We start from the raw sequence: 20,217 nt of genomic DNA on the forward strand, positions 1-20,217 counted from the left end.
AAATAGTGTCTGCAGGTGACACCACTGCCTCTTCTGCTGTTGTCTGTGCACGCCAATCCCCTGTCCATGGTGCATGCGAAGATGCTTTCTGCTCTGCAACTGTCATTGCAGACTTGCAGCCATCATCGTCCATATCCTCGTCCATTTGCAGCGTTCAGTAGTCCCTACCACAGTCCTTGGAATGCAAGTGCAAGTATGCAGCCATCACCCACCCACTTACAGGCTGCAATACTAAACTGCCACATTTCTGGACTGCTTGCACTTGAAATGTTGCCTTTTAGGCTTGAGGAGGCAGAAGCTTTCCACAACTTTATGGCGGCAGCAGCAGCCGGGTGTCCATACTCGGTCCCCAGCCGCCACTATTTCTCCTGGAACTGTCTCCGCCTTCCACAAGCGCGAGTCCCAGAACATTACCCGTGCCCTCCCCAGTGCACTTAAGTGGGAAGGACTGCCTAACCACAAACACGTGGACAAATGAATGTGGCCAGGCACGGTACATCTCACTGATGCATGTCACTGGGTTAATATTGTGGAAGCCAGGACCCAGTGGAACCCTAGGAGGGAACACGTCCTCCCAACGGAGAGGATTGTGGGCCCTGGGTCAATCAGGGTTATCCCTACATTCTACAGCTCCTGTACCACCTCCTCCTCCTCCTCTTCTGTAGCCTCCATCTCCATCACTTGATTCATTTTTTCAGGACATATTCCAGATTATTTACTTAAACTTCGTGTGTGCCAATAACAATAAGCAGGACTGTATGCTTAGGCAACAAACCACACACTGTTGCAGAGTTGTTGAAAGCTGTATCAGAGAACCTGGTGTCGTCTCTGAAGCTAGGCAAGCTCACACATGTACCATGCCTGGCCCATGTGCTCAACTTAGTGGTTCTGCGGAATCTCAAAATATATACGGATCTGCCAGAGCTGCTTGTGAAAGTACGCGCATGTGTGCCCATTTCAGAAAGTCAGCTACAGTTTCCGCCGCCTGTGCAGTGCTTCAGCAGCGTTTGCAGCTTCCAGCTCACCGACTGGTGTGCGATGTAACTACGCATTAGAAATCAATGTTGCAGATGTTTGGAATGATTTTGAGCAGCGGAGAGCAGTTGCTGAGTACCAGCATCAACACGTCCGTCGGCATTCAGGTCAGCCTCCGCACATAAGAGCTGATGAGTGGGCATGGATGTCTGAGATCTGTGCCCTCCTCCAAAACTTTGAGGACTCCACCAAGATGGTGAGCTGCGATGATGCCATAATTAGCATCACCATCCCGCTTCTCTGTCTACTGAAACACTCTCTACTCACAATTAAAGAGGAGGTGTTGCAGGCGGAGCAAGGAACTATACAGGGTGATGCTACCAAGCCCAGCCTCATCTCATCTCAACGCTGATTGGGTGATAATGAGGAGGAGGAGGAAGAGAACATAGACAGTCATACTCTTGGTGAGATCATGGAAGTCTTGGCTGTTGGCAGTCTGGCACACAAGGCCGACTTTATGTTACCTTGCCTTTACCGTGTGCATCGTGTTGTACGCATTTTGGGCATTACAGAGAACTGGCTCGGCACGAGAGAATTCTTGGAGATGGAGGTGTGAGGTTCTGATTAAGGAGGATGTCTTTATTGTATTCTGTAGTGATTGTTTAACCTAACCCGTGCAATGACTGGCACAGGGTAGAGGCGTCGGTGAAGCGGTTGATAGAAATACGACCCTGGCTGCTGTATTCAGAAGGGATTGGAGAGGAGACAGTTTCTTTAGCGGGAGACCGATTAGAAGAGAGTTGCACTAGTGAATAAGAGCGACAGTAATAGTTTCTACAGTATCAAAGGTGAGAAAAGGTCGAATTCTGGAGAAGTTTTAAAGGTGCAGGTGATATGAGCGAGTGATTGATTTTACACATTGAATAACGGAAAGTTGTGTGTCAAATATGACTCTAAGAGAGCAGGCGTACCGAGTGGGAGATATGGTGGCAGCACCTAAAGGAATTTGCAGATATAGGTAGGTTAGTAGAGGGAGGAAACCGAAGGAGTTCATTTTTGGAGATATTAAGTTCAGGCTCTTGTGGAAGATTAAGATAAAAAAAAAATTGCCCTGGCCCCTGATATCTGGACCTATGTCTACAAATATTTGTAATTATTACAGCAACAGACAGGACGTTCAATGGACCCTCTTGCGCTATGTGCACTGCAGTCTGCCACATACACTGCCTGCCTGCATAACTCCTGCCTAGCACTGATTATATGCAGCTGGATTAGTCCTCAGAAGGACTGTTAGTTCAGATGGATATATGTATATATAAATATATACAGTATATATATGTTGTGGAATACCCATACTAACAGGACGTTCAATGGACCCTCTTGCACTATATGCACTGCTGTCTGCCACATACCCTGCCTACCTGCCTGCCTAACTCCTGCTATCACCACTGAATATATGCAGCTGGATTAGTCCTCAGAAGGACTGTTAGTTCAGATGGATATATATATCTGTTGTGGAATACCTATACTAACTATAGGTGCATCTCACAAAATTAGAATATCATCAAAAAGTTAATTTATTTCAGTTCTTCAATATAAAAAGTGAAACTCATATATTATATAGAGTCATTACAGAGTCATCTACTTCAAGTGTTTATTTCTGTTAATGTTGATGATTATAGAAACAGAAAAAACTGACGGCACTTCCAATACAAGAAATAGGTGTGAACAGGTGCTTACTAGGAGAAGCTACCTCCATATACAATTAACAAATAAAGGAGCACTCTGCAACGCTAAGTATGTAAATATGAAGTATGAAATATGAATCGCAATTTTTACAGCAGTAATGCTATTCATATTTAATCCTTTTATTTACATACTTAGCGTTGCAGAGTGCTACTTTATTTGTTAATGTTGGTGATTATGGCTTACAGCCAATGAAAACACAAAATTCTTTATATCAGTAAATTAAAATAATTAACAAAAAACACCTGCAAAGGCTTCCTGATCATTTACAAAGGTCCCTTAGTCTGTTTAAGTAGGCTCCACAATCATGGGAAAGACTGCTGACTTGACAGATGTCCAGAAGGCAGTCATTGACACACTCCACAAGGTCCCAGGGTTCCACTTTTCATTTGGAAATCAAGGTCCCAGAGTCTGGAGGAAGCATGGAGAGGCCACAATCCAAGCTGCTTGAGGTCTAGTGGGAAGTTTCCACAATCAGTGATGGTTCGGGGAGCCATGTCATCTGCTGGTGTAGGTCCACTGTGTTTTATCAAGACCAAAGTCAGCACAGCCATTTACCAGGACATTTTACAGCACTTCACGCTTCCCTCTGCCGACAAGCTTTTTGGAGATGGAAATTTCATTCTCCAGCAGGACTTGGCCCCTGTCCACACGGCCAAAAGTACCAATACCTGGTTTACACACAACAGTACCACTGTGCTTGATTGACCAGCAAACTCGCCTGACCTTAACCCCATAGAGAATCTATTATAGGGAATCTATGGGGTATTGTCAAGAGGAAGATGAGAGACCCCAGAGCCAACAATGCAGACGAGCTGAAGGCTGCTATCAAAGCCACCTGGGCTTCCATAACACCCCAGCAGTGCCACAGGCTGATCGCCTCCATGCCACATTGCCGCATTGATGCAGTAATTGATGCAAAAGGAGCCCAACCAAGTATTGAGGGCATTTACTGAACATACATTTCAGTAGGCCAACATTTCGAATTTTAAAAACATTTTTAAAGCTGTTGTTATAGCGTATTCTAATTTACTGAGATAATGACTTTTGTGTTTTCATTCGCTGTAAGCCATAATCATCAACATTAACAGGATTAAACAGAAATAGATCACTCTGTGTGTAATGACTCTATAGAATATATGAGTTTCACAGTTTGTATTGAAGAACTGAAATAAATTTACTTTTTTATGTTATTCTAATTTTGTGAGATGCACCTGTATAAACAAGCAAATCTCTCCCTGACATAGCAGCATCTCTCCCTACTCTGCCTGTTTCCGGGGTAGACTGTTGTGGCGCCCTGCTCTGCAATAGTGCCACAGATCCTAGAGGGGTGCACTAAAGGATTTCTCCACAAGAGGCCCTCAGAGCATACACACACCTCCACCCGACCTCAGACCACCAGAGGGAGCCCAGATAGGGATATATAAAGGAGGGTGGAGGCATGAAGTGGGGAGTCTAGCTGGAGAGTTCCTGCAGAGTGAGACACAGAAACAGGTCAGTCTGCAGGGGAGTCTAGAGAGAGCACAGCTAATAGCTCAGCAGTGGAGCACCAGGCTCCTGAAAGCTAGACTCAAGTAGCTCAGGCAGTGAGCTAGGAGCGTGCCGACGCTCTAGAGAGTGGCAGAAGAGGCAGCCAGCTAACTGCCAGTGTGTGTAGCCTAGCTAGGGCCCAGAGTAGGCCGAAGGCTAGAGGAGTAGTAGCATTGGGGCAGAGGAGCTTCACAAGCTCACCCCAGAAAATATACCGGACACCGGGTCCGAGTCTAAAGAGCTGTACACCCCCTGTAGAGAAAACCGGATTTTCCTGGAAGACTTCAGGTCCCAGGACCACCCAGGAGCTGTTACGTAACAGAGCCAGGAGTCACAGAGGCCCCGCAAACCGGGAGAGTGTTCTCCAAGAGAAGGCCCTATCACAAAGACAGCCGGTGCAGAACAGAGACTAAGTTAGGCCTAGCTTCAGGCAGGCCAGAGACTAACACTAAGCGGTGAAGAAACAGGAGGCCCTACACCTGCTCACTGGGGAGAGTCCTGCAGTGCACCCCTCACCCTACAGTGCTCCGGACGGTACCTGCATTTCCACCAGTAAAAGGTGCAGAAGCAAACCGTGTGTGTGTCCCCTGTTCTTCCTTGGACCCGGCTGGGTCACCGCCATATCGTGCACCTCGTCAAACATCAATGCCCTGAGGCCTGCTCCACCTGTGGGGAGCGATACCATCTAAGCTGCCACAACACCAGCCTCAGTGGACTGCCGCAGAGCTGGTGATCCTCACCAGACAGCACAAGTGGCGTCACGAACTTTGACATTTCATTTTGCCCTTTTTTAAGAGAGACCCCATGGTACGGGCCCGGGAGCCGACCACTGCGACATCCCGCAGGACCAGGCATTAAGGCCCGGGCGCTAAGTAGTCCCCATCCCCTGGGCGCCACACTGTGATGAGAATATCGGCGCCAGGTCTTATATAGACCTGATGACGCTTTGTGGCCAACCAATCACTGTAATGCCACAACCAACATGGCTACGGCATTACAGTGCATGGCAGGCCATCCCTGCATGTTCATTGGCTCTCTATAGAGCACCAAACATGCAGGGAGGGGACCCGAGTTCCCGCCCGAGCAGCCCGGGCGAGTACCTAACAGTGGCTAGCATGTTCACTCACTAGTGAACAGCACATTGTAGTGACTGGTACATTGTAGAGCCCAGTACGTTGTAGTGACCAGTACATTGTGGTGACCAGTGCCTTGTGCCCAGCTCATGCTTTTGGAGACATGCGGGCTCTCATTACTACAGAAATGCCAAACTTGTGGATGCTAAATGTGGTTTAGGCACACTGTAAGCCTCAGAAAGGAGGGGGGTATTTGGGCGCACAGAATTTGCTGAATTTCTTTTGGGGGATGAGGAGCCATTTCACTTTTCCAGAGCCTTTGTATTATCAGTAATGTGGAAGCCCCTATATTTCTGTTAACAGATGACATACGTGACTGGGGACTTTTTTTGTGGATTGAGTTGAAGCTTTTGTTAGGAACATTTTACATAATATTTTGAATCACAATTATCTGGCACTCTATGTGACTCTAATGACATGACTCAGATAAAACCCCCTAGGGATCCATTCACTATAGTGAGGCAACAGAGTTACTCTGGACTCCGTCTGGCCTCTGTTCAGCATTGTCCTTCTTTTCAGAAGTGAAGAAAACTGTGGCTAATGGCGCGACCTAATAAAAAGATGGACTTTCAAAGATTTACACAGAAATCCTGGTGTTAGCGCTCAGCGTAGAGCACAGAATAAATGTGAACCGAGCCTTACTGCAATCTTAGGGAGGCAGAATGAACAAATCAACAGGAGGTGAAGAATTGGTTTTATTTATTTTTTATGCCGTTCCTCGTGTGATGTAAAGGATTCGACGACTTTTTTCTTCGGGTCTGTGCTATTACAGCGATACCAGTTTCATATGAGGTTTTTATGTTTGGCAGCTGTCACACACTAAAAGACGCTTTTTATTGCAAAAACTAGTTTTTGCATTACCATATTTTGAGAGCTATAATTTTTCCATATTTCTGCTGACAGAGTCATGTAAGGGCTGTTTTTTTGCGGGATGAGTTGATGATTATTATTATTATTATTATTATTAATTTATAAAGCGCCATTGATTCCATGGCGCTGTACATAAGGGTTACATAGAAAATAAGAATATCACTACATTAAACAAACTAACAAAGATAGACTGGTACGGAGGGAAGAGGACCCTTCCCTTGCGGGCTTACATTCTACGGGAATGGGGAGGAGACAGTAGGTTGAGTTGATGTTTTTATTGGTACCATTTTCGGTCACATATCATTTTTTGATCACTTTCTATTCTGATTTTTGGGAGCCAGAATGAACAAAAACCAACAATTCAGGATTTTTTTTTATGCCGTTCCACGTGTGGTAAAATTGATGAACAGTACGATTACAGCGATACAACATTTATAACTTTCTTATGTTTTGGCGCTTTTACGCAATAAAAACTATTTTATAGAAAAACATATTTTTGCATTGTTTTATTCTGAGAGCTATAACTTTTTTTATTTTTCTACTTATGGAGCTGTTTGGTGGCTTGATTTTTGCCGGACAATATGATGTGTTTAGAGAGACCATTATTATCTAGATTCATCTTTTTGATCACGTTTTATTCCACTTTTTGTTTGGTGTTATGATGATAAAGCATCATTTTTTGCCTTATTTTTTTTTTCTTTTTTTTTTTTACAGTGTTCACTGAAGGTGTATCTAGTAGGACAGTTTTATAGGTACACCAAACGTGTACTTTTGTTTTTTTTTCTTCATAAAAATCTTTATTTATGGGTACAATATATATATATTTTATTATTATTATTTTGTGATTTTTTTAAAAAAATATTTTTACAACTTTTTTTTACCTTTTTTATGTTTTACTTTGTCACACGATGGGACTTTCACTTTCTGCAGTCAGATTGCAGTTATACAGCATAGCAATGCACGAGCTTTTATAACCTGTCAGCCCTGCAGAAACAGGTTAGTTAGATCATGCACTGCACATGATCTAACTAGCTTGCTAGTGCCTGGTAACCCGGATGTTGCCATGACGACATCGGGTCACCATGGCAACGATCGGGTCCCCGCGAAGTCTTAGGTTGGGCAGAGGGGGCTACCTCCCTCTGTCTGCCTTTTGAATGCTGTGATCGATATTGATGGCAGCATTTAGGGGGTTAAAGTGCTGGAAGCAGTGCAGGCACCACTCCTGGCACTGAGAGCCGAGTGTCAGCTGTCAGAATCAGGTGATCGCGCACACAGCTCCTATGCACGCAAAATCGCCTGAACATGTCCAGTAAAGGTACTGAAGTGAACCGTTGTGTGTCTGCCTATCCTTCCTCCGACCCGGCTGGGTCCCCTCTGTCCACCTGTGGGGAGCTGTACCAACTACGCTGCCAGAACACCGGCCTCAGAGGACTGCCGCAGCGCTGGTGAACCTCACCAGAATCTACAGGTGGCGTCATGAACATTTCCCCTATCCCATATAAACTTTTCCCTTTTGTCTTTTTACTGACCGCCCTGGGTCACGGACCGGGCCAGCCACCGTGATATTCCCCCAAAAGCAGCCACAAAAGTACCCCACGGCCCAGGGGGCGTGTCAGCACCACTCCTGGCACTGAGAGCCGAATGTCAGCTGTCAGAATCAGGTGATCACGCACACAGCTCCTATGCACGCAAAATAGCCTAAACATGTCCATACGTCCAAGATTGGTAAGTACTTAACGACCTGGACGTATAGATACATCCAAGGTTGTGAAGGGGTTAAATGAGTTCGTAGCCTATATTACACAGAGCTTCTGAATAAGGTGAATAGTAACTCCTACAACTTGTGTCCATACTGCCATATGATGGGTGCAGGCGTTGTACATCTGGCCTGGGCCTGGGCATTTTTTAGTCTGCCTGCGGTCTACTGACTGCCTCCTCTTGCCTGCCTGTGGTTTCCTGACATCCTCGGCCTGCTTGTCTGCTGTCTCCTGATGTCCTCCACCTGCCTGCGATTTTCTGATGTCCTCCACCTGCCTGCCTGTGGTTTCCAGCATTCCACCTATCTACCTACTGTTTCCAGACCCTCTACTCACCAACATGCTGCACTGATGCCCGTGGCCCATGTGCCCACGTGGACCTTGGGCATATAGGATCCACCTCACCCAGTGAGCCCCTTGAAGTGATTATTTTGTGGATAGGTGCCTTTCTAAGAGCTGCTGAATTTCGTGCACTTTGTTGCATGTGATGTAGCCAGGATATCATCGATAATTCAATAATTAATAATTTAATAACATAGGGTAAGGAGAATTGGTGTCAACATCTTCAGATATATAGGAGGCTCTATTGCATGAAGATGCTGTGGTGGTTGGAGATTTTGTTGAATTTTGGTTGCGCCATTCCAAAAAGGAGCAGAAGATGGCTAAAGACTCATTTTGGGTGCGTTGAGAAGGGTCCATTATATGTCCATTGGCTTGCTCTAAATGATACTTGGGTTTAGGAAGGGCACATACAGGCGCACTAGTAACACATAGGGATAGTTCTTTTTGTCCCGGTATCAGTTTTCAGTGGTGATTGAGAAATTTGGGGTGAGAGTCAGATTCTCCCCTCATTCATTTCGATATGGGGCCACAGCTGAAGCTGAGCTATGAGGCCTGCATACTGAAGTGTAACCGAAAATAGGCAGGTGGGAGTTTAGGAGATACAAGCTATAGGTGCGTATACCTCCTGGCTGCCCACTGTGTTTCATAGTGCTTGACTGTACTACTGATACTGGGAAACGTACCCTCATGTGTTTTTACCCTCAAGAAACAGTTCGGAAAATAGCGCTAATATTTAAAATGGCTTTTTTTCATACTCAAAATAGTGCCACTGTTATGTCTCCAGAAATAAGAGGATAATTTTTGGATAAAACGTGTAAATCCATCAAAGGATCCAATAAAAAATTCTTCTTCCTTTAACATCCATTGCAATGAATAAGGACATCAGTCAGAAACGTGTCTGCGGTTATTAATGATGATGGATTTTAACCCCTTAAGCCCCGCGGGTGGTTTGCACGTTAATGACCGGGCCAATTTTTACAATTCTGACCACTGTCACTTTATGAGGTAATTACTCTGGAGCTTCAATGGATCCCCCTGATTCTGAGATTGTTTTTTCGTGACATATTGTACTTCATGATTGTGGAAAAATTTCTTCGATATCACTTGTGTTTATTTGTGAAAAAAACGGAAATTTGGCGAAAATTTTGAAAATTTTGCAATTTTCAAAATTTGAATTTTTAAGCCCTGAAATCAGAGCGATATGTCACACAAAAGAGTTAATAAATAACATTTCCCACATGTCTACTTTACATCAGCACAATTTTGGAACCAAAATTTTCTTTTGTTAGGGAGCTATAAGGGTTAAAAGTTGACCAGCGATTTCTCATTTTTCCAACAAAATTTACAAAAACATTTTTTTAGGGACCACATCACATTTGAAGTCACTTTGAGAGGTCTTTATGACAGAAAATACCCAAAAGTGACACCATTCTAAAAACTGCACCCCTCAAGGTGCTCAAAACCACATTCAAGAACTTTATTAACCCTTCAGGTGCTTCACAGGAATTTTTGGAATGTGGAAGAAAAAAATGAACATTTAACTTTTTTCACAAAAATGTTACTTTAGACCCAATTTTTTTTATTTTCACAGGGGTAACAAGAAAAAATGGACCCCAAAATTTGTTGTGCAATTTCCCCTGGGCACGCAGATACCCAATATTTGGGGAAAAAACACTGTTTGGGCGCACGGCAGGGCTCGGAAGGGAAGGAGCGCCATTTGACTTTTTGATTGTAAAATTTGCTTGAATAATTAGCGGACGCCATGTTGTGTTTGGAGAGCCCATGTGTGCCCAAACTTTGGAGCTCCCCCACAAGTGACCCCATTTTGGAAACTAGACCCCCCAAGGCACCTTTCTAGATGCATAGTGAGCACTTGGAACCCCCAGGTGCTTCACAAATTGATTCGTAACAATGAAAAAGTGAAAAAAAAAAACACTTTTTCATTTTTATGAATCAATTTGTGAAGCACCTGAGGGTTCCAAGTGCTCACAATGCATCTAGATAGGTGCCTTGGGGGGTCTAGTTTCCAAAATGGGGTCACTTGTGGGGGAGCTCCAATGTTTGGGCACACAGCGGCTCTCCAAACGCAACATGGTGTCGCTAACAATTTGAGCCGATTTTCCGTTAAATTTGTTAGAGGACACCATGTTGCATTTAGAGAGTCCCTGTGTGCCCAAACATTGGAGCTCCCCCACAAGTGACCCCATTTTGGAAACTAGACCCCCCAAGGCACCTATCTAGATGCATAGTGAGCACTTGGAACCCCCAGGTGCTTCACAAATTGATTCGTAACAATGAAAAAGTGAAAAAAAAAACACTTTTTCATTTTTATGAATCAATTTGTGAAGCACCTGAGGGTTCCAAGTGCTCACTATGCATCTAGATAGGTGCCTTGGGTGGTCTAGTTTCCAAAATGGGGTCACTTGTGGGGGAGCTCCAATATTTGGGCACACAGCGGCTCTCTAAATGCAACATGGTGTCCGCTAACAAATTTAACGCAAAATTGGCTCAAATTGTTAGCGACACCATGTTGCGTTTGGAGAGCCGCTGTGTGCCCAAACATTGGAGCTCCCCCACAAGTGACCCCATTTTGGAAACTAGACCCCCCAAGGCACCTATCTAGATGCATAGTGAGCACTTGGAACCCCCAGGTGCTTCACAAATTGATTCGTAACAATGAAAAAGTGAAAAAAAAAACACTTTTTCATTTTTATAAATCAATTTGTGAAGCACCTGAGGGTTCCAAGTGCTCACAATGCATCTAGATAGGTGCCTTGGGGGGTCTAGTTTCCAAAATGGGGTCACTTGTGGGGGAGCTCCAATGTTTGGGCACACAGCGGCTCTCCAAACGCAACATGGTGTCGCTAACAATTTGAGCCGATTTTCCGTTAAATTTGTTAGAGGACACCATGTTGCATTTAGAGAGTCCCTGTGTGCCCAAACATTGGAGCTCCCCCACAAGTGACCCCATTTTGGAAACTAGACCCCCCAAGGCACCTATCTAGATGCATAGTGAGCACTTGGAACCCCCAGGTGCTTCACAAATTGATTCGTAACAATGAAAAAGTGAAAAAAAAAACACTTTTTCATTTTTATGAATCAATTTGTGAAGCACCTGAGGGTTCCAAGTGCTCACTATGCATCTAGATAGGTGCCTTGGGTGGTCTAGTTTCCAAAATGGGGTCACTTGTGGGGGAGCTCCAATATTTGGGCACACAGCGGCTCTCTAAATGCAACATGCTGTCCGCTAACAAATTTAACGCAAAATTGGCTCAAATTGTTAGCGACACCATGTTGCGTTTGGAGAGCCGCTGTGTGCCCAAACATTGGAGCTCCCCCACAAGTGACCCCATTTTGGAAACTAGACCCCCCAAGGCACCTATCTAGATGCATAGTGAGCACTTGGAACCCTCAGGTGCTTCACAAATTGATTCGTAACAATGAAAAAGTGAAAAAAAAAACACTTTTTCATTTTTATAAATCAATTTGTGAAGCACCTGAGGGTTCCAAGTGCTCACAGTGCATCTAGATAGGTGCCTTGGGGGGTCTAGTTTCCAAAATGGGGTCACTTGTGGGGGAGTTCCAATGTTTGGGCACACAGGGACTCTCTAAATGCAACATGGTGTCCTCTAACAAATTTAACGGAAAATCGGCTCAAATTGTTAGCGACACCATGTTGCGTTTGGAGAGCCGCTGTGTGCCCAAACATTGGAGCTCCCCCACAAGTGACCCCATTTTGGAAACTAGACCCCCCAAGGCACCTATCTAGATGCATAGTGAGCACTTTGAACCCCCAGGTGCTTCACAAATTGATTCGTAACAATGAAAAAGTGAAAAAAAAAACACTTTTTCATTTTTATGAATCAATTTGTGAAGCATCTGAGGGTTCCAAGTGCTCACAATGCATCTAGATAGGTGCCTTGGGGGGTCTAGTTTCCAAAATGGGGTCACTTGTGGGGGAGCTCCAATGTTTGGGCACACAGCGGCTCTCCAAACGCAACATGGTGTCGCTAACAATTTGAGCCGATTTTCCGTTAAATTTGTTAGAGGACACCATGTTGCATTTAGAGAGTCCCTGTGTGCCCAAACATTGGAACTCCCCCACAAGTGACCCCATTTTGGAAACTAGACCCCCCAAGGCACCTTTCTAGATGCATAGTGAGCACTTGGAACCCCCAGGTGCTTCACAAATTGATCCATAACAATGAAAAAGTGTTTTTTTTTCACTTATTCAATTTTACGAATCAAATTGTGAAGCACCTGGGGGTTCCAAGTGCTCATTATGCATCTAGATAGGTGCCTTGGGGGGTCTAGTTTCCAAAATGGGGTCACTTGTGGGGGAGCTCCAATGTTTGGGCACACAGGGACTCTTCAAATGCAACATGGTATCCGCTAACAATTTGAGCCGACAATTTGTTAGCGAATACCATGTTGCATTTGAAGAGTCCCTGTGTGCCCAAACATTGGAGCTCCCCCACAAGTGACCCCATTTTGGAAACTAGACCCCCCAAGGCACCTATCTAGATGCATAATGAGCACTTGGAACCCCCAGGTGCTTCACAAATTGATTCGTAAAATTGAATAAGTGAAAAAAAAACACTTTTTCATTGTTATGGATCAATTTGTGAAGCACCTGGGGGTTCCAAGTGCTCACTATGCATCTAGAAAGGTGCCTTGGGGGGTCTAGTTTCCAAATGGGGTCACTTGTGGGGGAGCTCCAATGTTTAGACACACAGGATCTCTCCAAACGCGACATGGTTCCAATTTGTTAGCGGACACCATGTTGCGTTTCGAGAGCCCCTGTGTGTCTAAACATTGGAGCTCCCCCACAAGTGACCCCATTTTGGAAACTAGACCCCCCAGGGAACTTATATAGATGTGTGGTGAGCCCATTGAACCCCCAGGTGCCTCTCAGAAAATCATAATGTTGACTTGTGAAAATAAAAAAAAAACATTTTTTCCACAAAAATGCAAAAAAAAATATTTTCACAAGGGTACTAGGAGAAATTGCACCCCATAAGTTGTTGTGCAATTTCTCCTGAGTACTCATATACCCCATGTGTTGGAAAAAAACTACTGTTTGGGCGCATGTAAGGGCTCGGAAGGGAAGGAGTGACGCTTTTGAGCGCAGACTTTGATGGAATGGTCTGCGGGCGTCATGTCATGTTCTCAGAGCCCTTGATGTGCCTAAACAGTGAAATGCCTAACAAGTGCCCCCTTTTTGGTAGTGTTAGTTGATTTTTGAATTTTGTAATGTAGTGTTATACATCAGTTGTGTAGGACAATCTGACGAACACTACACAACTGATGTATGACAACCTGACGAACACTACGTCAGCTGTGCAGTGTTCGTCAGGTTGTTATACTTCAGAAATTAATTCAATAGTCCATCGAAGTATGGTACCTTTTGAAGCAGTCTTTCATACACAGGCCAGGTTTGTCAGGGCAGGTGTCACATTGATAAATGGTGTCCTTGCGTATTCCACTTTTATAACACACTCGGCACCTCTTTTGTGACTTTCCTTTTTTTCCGCTGTGAGGGATCTGCCCTGGGAAATGCTGGCCTGGTACAATCCTTCGTCCTTCAATTCCAGAAGTACTGGGGCCCTCTCTGTCACCGCTGCCAAATATCAGGGCCTTGATAACTGTTTCCTGAAACTGAAGGTACGACGCAGAAGTCTGGCCTGCACATTGTGACAGAAGGAAAGCATTGTGCATTGCCATCTGTACAATGTGCACGGCCAGCTTCTTGTACCACACTCTGGACTTTCTCAAAGCACTGTATGGCTGGAGGACTTGATCAGAGAGATCAACTCCCCCCATGTACTTGTTGTACCCCACTACACAGTCTGGTTTGACGACCTGTGTAGTGGAACCTCGTACAGTGCTGAGTGTGCTGCCATCACCATGTATGGTGGTCAAGAAAAGGACATCCCTTTTGTCCTTGTACTTGACCATCAACAGGTGGTCGCTACATTGGGCTCTGCTCTCACCCCTCTTGAGCAGCTGCCCAATTAGCGTCTTTGGGAGGCCTTTCTGAATTTTGCGGACAGTACCGCAGGCTGCGGTACGTCGCGCAGAGAGGGACTGGAAGAGCGGGATACTTGTATAAAAGTTATCCACGTAGAGGTGATAACCTTTATCAAGCAGTGGGTGCACCAAGTCCCACACAATTTTCCCACTCACTCCCAGAACAGGGGGGCATTCAGGGGGTTCAATCCGGGAGTCCTTCCCTTCATAAACTCTAAACTTGTGAGTGTATCCTGAGGTACTCTCACAAAGTTTATACAGCTTGATCCCGTACCTTGCCCTCTTACTGGGCAGGTACTGCCGGAATCCAAGCCGCCCCTTAAAAGAAATTAAGGACTCATCCACACAAATGTCCCTTTGGGGCACGTACACTTCACCAAACTTGTTGTTGAAGTGTTCGATGACCGGCCGAACTTTGAAAAGACGATCAAAGTTCGGGTCATCGCGTGCAGGACACCTTGCATTATCTTGGTAATGCAAGAACTTGTAGATGGCCTGAAAACGTGTCCGGGGCATGACCATTCGGAACACTGGAGTGTTATACAAAACGTCAACACTCCAGTATTGCCGAAGCTCGGGCTTCTTCAAGATCCCCATAAGAAGGACCAGGCCCCAAAACTTCATCATTTCTACTGCGTCTACAGGAGACCAGTTAGAAAATGATGAAGAGGGGTTTTGTTCTAAAAATTGATGAGCGTATAAATTAGTTTGGCCCACCATGAGGTTTATAAAATCCTCAGAGAAAAAGACTTTGAAAAAGTCTATTTCTGTGAGGCCGGTGGTGTCAAACTTGATTCCTGATTCCGCTACGAAATCAGGAATCAGCGGCTCATAATTTTCAGGGGGCGAAGTCCATATAGGCTCAGTAGTGGGGGGCGCTGGAACATCTCTCCTGCGACGACGGCGGGGCGGGCCAGCAGAACCTGAGGAAGAGGAGGAAGAAGAGAAGGAGGAAGATGACGAGGAGTCGGAAAAACAAAGAAATGTGGGATCCTCACCCTCACTGTCAGTGTCGGAGGCAAGAATAGCGTATGCCTCCTCCGCTGAATAATGAGTTTGGGATGAGCTGGACATTGTTTGTTATGTATGTGCTGCGTGTGTGTCAATTCTTTGAGAGTGTGTGTGTGTCAGTACTTTATTTAGAGTGTGTGGAAAAAGGAAATACTGTATGTGGTGCAAACAGCGAGCACGAGTGTGGATTGGTGAACTATGCCACCGATCAATACTCGGCGGCTGCTGGATGTGCGCACAAATGTGTGGGGAGTGGGAAGAGGGGAATTGGGTTGGATGAGGGGAGATCAGATTACTTACCAAAGTCCTCTCTGTTCTTTCAGGACCGGGAGCCCGTAGCAGGAGCCCGGCGCTGGTGACCGGGAGCCCGGAGCAGGAGACCGGGAGCCCGGAGCAGGAGACCGGGAGCCCGGAGCAGGAGACCGGGAGCCCGGAGCAGGAGACCGGGGGCCCGGAGCAGGAGACCGGGAGCCCGGAGCAGGAGACCGGCGCTGGTGACCGGGAGCCCGGAGCAGGAGACCGGGAGCCCGGAGCAGGAGACCGGGGGCCCGGAGCAGGAGACCGGGGGCCCGGAGCAGGAGACCGGGGGCCCGGAGCAGGAGACCGGGAGCCCGGAGCAGGAGACCGGCGCTGGTGACCGGGAGCCCGGAGCAGGAGACCGGGAGCCCGGAGCAGGAGACCGGGGGCCCGGAGCAGGAGACCGGGGGCCCGGAGCAGGAGACCGGGGGCCCGGAGCAGGAGACCGGGAGCCCGGAGCAGGAGACCGGGAGCCCGGAGCAGGAGACCGGCGCTGGTGACCGGGAGCCCGGAGCAGGAGACCGGGAGCCCGGAGCAGGAGACCGGGGGCCCGGAGCAGGAGACCGGGGGCCCGGAGCAGGAGACCGGGAGCCCGGAGCAGGAGACCGGCGCTGGTGACCGGGGGCCCGGAGCAGGAGACCGGGGGCCCGGAGCAGGAAGACGGGAGCCCGGAGCAGGAAGACGGGAGCCCGGAGCAGGAGACCAGGAGCACGGAGCAGGAGACTGGTACTGGAGCTGGAGATCAGAAGCAAAAGAATTAACAGGGACACTGGGGTGAGGCGGATTGGGATGGGAAGGGGGGTAAAAAGACAGGGGAGTGGGAAGAGGGGTAAAAAGACAGGAGAGTGGGAAGAGGGGGATTGGGGTGGATGAGGGGAGATCAGAGATGGACTTACCAAAGGGTCAGCAGGACTGGAACAGAAGACCCAGAGCAGGAGCCCGGGAGCCCGGAGCAGGAGACCAGGAACCCGGAGCAGGAGACCAGGAGCCCGGTGCAGGAGACCAGGAGCCCGGTGCAGGAGACCAGGAGCCCGGTGCAGGAAACCAGGAGCCCGGTGCAGGAGACCAGGAGCCCGGTGCAGGAGACCAGGAGCCCGGTGCAGGAGACCAGGAGCCCGGTGCTGGAGCTGGAGATCAGAAGCAAAAGAATTAACAGGGACACTGGGGTGGGAAGGGGGGTTAAAAGACAGGGGAGTGGGAAGAGGGGTAAAAAGACAGGGGAGTGGGAAGAGGGGGAAGAGGGGGATTGGGGTGGATGAGGGGAGATCAGAGATGGACTTACCAAAGGGTCAGCAGGACTGGAACAGAAGACCCAGAGCAGGAGACCAGGAACCCGGAGCAGGAGACCAGGAGCCCGGAGCAGGAGACCAGGAGCCCGGAGCAGGAGACCAGGAGCCCGGAGCAGGAGACCAGGAGCCCGGAGCAGGAGACCAGGAGCCCGGAGCAGGAGACCAGGAGCCCGGTGCAGGAGACCAGGAGCACGGAGCAGGAGACTGGTACTGGAGCTGGAGATCAGAAGCAAAAGAATTAACAGGGACACTGGGGTGAGGCGGATTGGGATGGGAAGGGGGGTAAAAAGACAGGGGAGTGGGAAGAGGGGTAAAAAGACAGGAGAGTGGGAAGAGGGGGATTGGGGTGGATGAGGGGAGATCAGAGATGGACTTACCAAAGGGTCAGCAGGACTGGAACAGAAGACCCAGAGCAGGAGCCCGGGAGCCCGGAGCAGGAGACCAGGAGCCCGGAGCAGGAGACCAGGAGCCCGGAGCAGGAGACCAGGAGCCCGGAGCAGGAGACCAGAAACCCGGAGCAGGAGACCAGGAGCCCGGTGCAGGAGACCAGGAGCCCGGTGCAGGAGACCAGGAGCCCGGAGCAGGAGACCAGGAGCCCGGAGCAGGAGACCAGGAGCCCGGAGCAGGAGACCAGGAGCCCGGTGCAGGAGACCAGGAGCCCGGTGCAGGAGACCAGGAGCCCGGAGCAGGAGACCAGGAGCCCGGAGCAGGAGACCAGGAGCCCGGTGCAGGAGACCAGGAGCCCGGCGCTGGTGACCAGGAGCCCGGCGCTGGTGACCAGGAGCCCGGCGCTGGTGACCGGGAGTGGAGCTGGAGACTCGGACCAGAGCTGGAGACCGCTGCAGGACGCAGAAAAAAAAGGTAAGGGGGGGTAAAAAGAGGGGGGAGGGGGGATTGGGGTGGATGAGGGGAGAACAGACTTACCAAAGTCTTCTCTGCAGGATCAGCAGCAGGCTCTGGAGCAGGAACTACAGCAGGTCAGGAGCAGAAGATCCAGGACGCAGGAACAGAAGATCCAGGACGCAGGAACAGAAGATCCAGGAGCAGCGGCAGCAGCAGCAGCGACTGGAACAGTGAGAATATTCTGTGGCACTACAAGGCCCAGAACAGACACATCAGATGTGATCGCTCTGTAGAAATCCTCACCAAATGTGAGGGTCTGCAGGGCGGTCACAGGGTGATGATGGGCTGGTGACAGGTGGAGGTAATCTGATTGGAGCAATCATTGATGACATCGATCGCTCCAATCAGAGTACCTGAATACAGGTGACCAGGCGGTCACAGGGAGGTGTCACCCCTCTGTGACCCCCTGTGGTGCATGTTGTGCCCCAGCCATCTGATTGGTGACACTGATTGCACCAATCAGACATGGCTGGAGCAGTGCACGCACCACAGGGGGTCACAGAGGGGTGACACCTCCCTGTGACCGCCTGGTCACCTGTATTCAGGTACTCTGATTGGAGCGATCGATGTCATCATTGATCGCTCCAATCAGAGCAGTCTGGGGGCTTGAGTCACATTACAGGGGGTCATGGGGCGGTGACAGGCAGGTCACAAGCCGGTCACCGCCCCATGACCGCCCTGTCACCGCGCGGTCGCGCTACGATCGGTGCGATCGATGTGATCGGCGATCGCACCGATCATAGCAGTCCGGGGCCAGGGCTGGGGTGTCCTAGCAACAGTCTAGGATCGGTGCTCATAGGAGCACCGATCCTAGGCTGCAGATCACTGTTTCTGGCAATCACATTGCCGGAAACAGTGAGAAATGCTGTGATTGGCTATTCAGATTTGAACAGCCAATCACAGCGATCGCTGGTGCGGGGGGGCGGCGACAGCCCCCGGGATGATGACGCCATCTACCAGGAAGTAGGATGGCACCGTAACTTTAATGCTGTCACCGCGACTTAAGTCGCGGTGCCGCATTAAAGATATGACGTACTAATACGGGTCTGGCTCTTAAGTCCCAGGGCACAGACGCGTATTAGTACGTCAGATGTTATTAAGGGGTTAATGGACTTTAAATAAAGAATCACTTTTTATTGGACCCTTTGCTGGATTTACACGTTTTCTTCATGGTGGAACCTTGTAATACTACAAGATCATCCGTGCAATATGGATCCATTTATCCATGGGTGAGCTGATTTTCTGTGGACCCCGACGGGTCTCACAATACTTTCTCTATAATTTTTGGATGACTTGATAAAAAGCCTTTGTAATTACCAAATGATTTTGTGACTAGCAAACCAATTGCAGGCCACGAAAAAAGGATATTCTTTTCACTTCTGGTTGAGAGGCCATTTTTTTATTCACAATTAAAGCAGTACAGTACACCTGTTTTGTTTCCCTGTTAAACAGATAATATTTGGACAGCTCTTAAAAAAACTATCACTTCTTCATTTAGCAAAGTACAAAGCCACCCAAACAGGGATAATTATTACAGTCAACCAAGTGAAAATGCCACGGCTACTTCCGTGTGTACCACCTGTCTATGAACTGCAGCAATGCATGCAGTGGCCACCCCCTCCAAGAAAAAAAGGATAATTTTTAGACTGCTTACACAATTTAGGTAACATAAAATGTCTGATACTGCAGTGTGTTGTCGTTTTTACACACGTTTTCCAACCCTAGCTAGAGTTATTGTTACACCAAGGTGCATGGTCAGATATAGGGCTAGTGATAGAGCTACGTTATTAGACCTACATCTGATTAGCTTTAGGCTGAGGTTAGGTCTAGGTCAGCTTGTCATTGATAGACAATTTGATCAAAATAATAATAGTAATAATAAGATAAGAACTTATAACTATAGTATTTTTGGCAGTATTGCAATACCTAATTCACATGCAAAACCGGATTAGTTGTTATCAGGACCCTCAGCATTTGAACAGCCACTACACAATGTATGGAGTTGTGCTGTTCCAGCTCTGTACGCTGAAGGAATTCTGCTACCAGGAACCTGCTAACATCTGATCTCTAGTAGTATCAGTCTTCGAACCCCAAGTGATCTGAAATCGATTTTTTTATCTTATATGTCATCAATATCCTAGTTCCTGGGCCTCTATTTTAGGACTTAACATACATAGGTAGAATAATCAAGACAGTGCAGGATCAATCTCCCTAGATGTTTATCGTCAAAACATCTGTATCTGGTAGACATGAGTGGATCAGGCAATATTAGAAATAAGCCTGTTTTTGTGCATTTTCTCAGGAAATTTGATTCAAGAAGTTATTTTCAGAGAA

Source organism: Phyllobates terribilis, unplaced genomic scaffold, assembly GCF_046119375.1.
Source record: "Phyllobates terribilis strain yellow unplaced genomic scaffold, ASM4611937v1 Scaffold_2__4_contigs__length_985480577, whole genome shotgun sequence".
NCBI classification, from domain to species: Eukaryota; Metazoa; Chordata; class Amphibia; order Anura; family Dendrobatidae; genus Phyllobates; species Phyllobates terribilis.